The sequence below is a fragment of the Quercus robur genome, chromosome 7, assembly GCF_932294415.1.
Source record: "Quercus robur chromosome 7, dhQueRobu3.1, whole genome shotgun sequence".
Taxonomy (NCBI): Eukaryota; Viridiplantae; Streptophyta; class Magnoliopsida; order Fagales; family Fagaceae; genus Quercus; species Quercus robur.
Window position 1 is genome coordinate 45,728,288 of NC_065540.1, and position 2,758 is coordinate 45,731,045.

Consider the following 2,758-nt stretch of genomic DNA (forward strand, 5'->3'; position numbering starts at 1 on the left):
TCTAGCTATCTGTATCAACAACAAAAAAATTAGGATAGCTAACCTTACAAGGTCAAACACATATGTCCCACACATCTCTTTTGGTATAATGTACTAAGAATCTGCCTCTGTCTCTTGCATATATGTGGGGTGTGTAACTATGCATATGCTCATACGAAATATGTGGCAAGAGAAAATTTTTGTTTTTCGAATAATCACCTTTGGTAATCCTCCAACCCCAAGAGCTATATCAAGCTTCAATGAGCCAGTAGAAATCATTGGTGCATGTCGTGAGCTAAAAAACTGTTGTAATGACAACATAGATTCTCTACCAAAATCACTTGCAAGTCTTGTGAGAGCTAGACATAATGCGGTGTCTTTCTTTGTTACTGTGATATCATCAAGGAGTTTGTCGCATTCAAATTCTGAAAATTCTGCTGAAAAAATGAAAAAAACATTAGAATTTACAAATTAGAGCAAACCAATTATATACATCTATGAATTTTAATAAGAAGATAATTTTAAAAATGGCAACAGTAGATATCACAAGTGCATGTCATGAGCTAAAAAACTATTGCAATGACAACATAGATTCTCTACCAAAATCAATAGTAAGTTTTGAGAGAGCCATGCATGGCCTACAAGAAAGACCGATTCAATCAAGTGCGCATAGGTGAGACACTAAGCTTCCTTAATGGCTAATTCAATGTCTTTCTTTAATGGCTAATTCAATGTCTTTCTTTGTTGCTTTCACATCATCATGGATTTTTTTACATTCAAACTCTGAAATCTCACCTGGAAAAGAAGTTTTAAGCTAAAGGAATCCCTTTTCCTTAGAAGAATCTTCCACGAAAACCTGACAAAAACTTCATAAACAAGAGACGTCAATTATATTCAAAATTGTGTGAATATCAGCAAACAATGAAGGCCAAATTTATATAGGCAACTCATACACAATACTCACCAATATCTCCTTGGCATTGTCATCTTGATTTAGAACAATCTTCAATCTTCAGTCCTTTTAGGGCACTAAGGCCACTCAATAGACATGACAATTTTAAGTTTAAAACACCAAATTTTCAAAAATAAATGACATTCGGAACTATTGATGGCTAAAGCAAACTTCTTGGTAGTCATCCACTTCCATCAAATTCAAATTTTCACATTGATGGCTAACCAAATATTCTAATACCATTAGTTATTTTACACCATACAACAAAAGATCAAACTTCAAAAAAAAAAAAAAAAAATTAATTAAATGATAAAGCACAACAAAGAGTTTCATTTGAGTTACTCCAATAACTAAGAAGCAGAGACAAACAATCAATAACGCACACATGACTCAAGTTATTTAAACATTGTACAAATTAGATAATACATGAAACACGAATGAAATCATAAATATAAACACACATCACTCCATTAATCATTACAAACACAAAATGCACACCACAATATTATTGAAATTATTTACAATACAAGAGAAGGCTAAGACTTTCCGTGCTGCATGAGTGCATGTTATGGTTGAATTGATAAGCTACAATGTTTTAAACAATGGAATCATAAGATTGAACACTAGATTGAACATTGAAAATAAGAAATTAAAAAAAAAAAAATCTTACCCTTGGCAATTTTAAGCACAAGGAACACCCTTTTTCTGAGAGAACAATCTGACCATCTGTCAATTTAAAAACAAGAAGAATCAAATATATTCAAAATAGATTTCATACTTCCTTGATAATATGACATTAAATTGCAAGTTACACATGGGTCAGGTCAATCTAAATTTCCTTTATAATTTTATAATTTAGCATCGCATCCAATCTTAGTAAGAAAATTTATTAACTCCATGTTCAGTTCACTTTTTTTTTTTTTTTTTTTTTTTATAGATGAATGTTCAGTTCACTTTTAGAGAGAGGAAATAAACAGACTACAAGATTTTAAAATTCTGCACTTGATTTGTCAAAAGGGAGAGAAAGAAAAGAAAAGAAAATTTTAGGAAACAGTGAAGCAATTACTTTAAAAAATAAATAAATAAAAACAAAAACAACAACAACAACAAAGAAACTACCTGGAAGAACTACAATGCATTTTTATAGCAAGACCAGAAGCACAAATTTAAAGCTCAGATATTCTTGACTTACAACCAAAAGCACTCCAAGGCAACCATTGCCATATTAAATCTGTTAGGTTCTAAGTACTTAGGAACTAATGTATTAGAACTCTAATTTGTATTGTTGGCAAACCATGATCAAAACAAGTTTTTAGTCTTGTTTTAGACTTGCTCAAAGTATGTGTTTTATGTAAAGTTGGAATCAAGCTACTGCAGAATTCATTGTGCAATTCGATCTGGCTCAATCGATCGAGAATTAGACTCGACCGATCGAAAGTCGGGAAAAATGTTTTTCTGTAGAATTTTCCAACTCAGCCCTAAGCCCATATGATGTGTAGAGTTTTATGTTTTGCTCTAGGTATAAAAGGGAAACCCCAGCTACGTTTTTGAGGTTGCTCTATTTGCTATGTGTGTGAATCTCTTGTGAGATCTGAGAAGTGGTTGCCTTCACACATGCTTAGGATTATCAAGAAGGAGATTTCATTGAGAGCTTGATGATCATTCAGTTTCTGCACTAAAGAGCTTAAAGATACGCAAGCCGGAGTGCTTGTACTTGCTGGAGAATCTAAGAAAGAAGGAGTCCGTGGTCTCGAAGCTTGCACGTGGTCGTGTCAGTAAGTTTTCTACTGGTGGGTAGCAATAGGATGTTAGTGGTCTAAGTCGCTA

The 2,758-nt window shown here is 33.0% G+C and overlaps 1 long non-coding RNA gene across 1 annotated transcript; it reads right to left on the reverse strand.

The window, feature by feature from the left end:
* Positions 1 to 1,229: 1,229 nt before the first annotated feature.
* On the reverse strand, positions 1,230 to 1,651 carry LOC126693667 (uncharacterized). Its single transcript, XR_007645462.1, has 2 exons — positions 1,602 to 1,651; positions 1,230 to 1,516 (listed from the first exon to the last, which is right to left on the reverse strand). It is a non-coding gene; the product is annotated as an uncharacterized LOC126693667 (long non-coding RNA).
* Between the last annotated feature and the right edge of the window lie 1,107 nt (positions 1,652 to 2,758).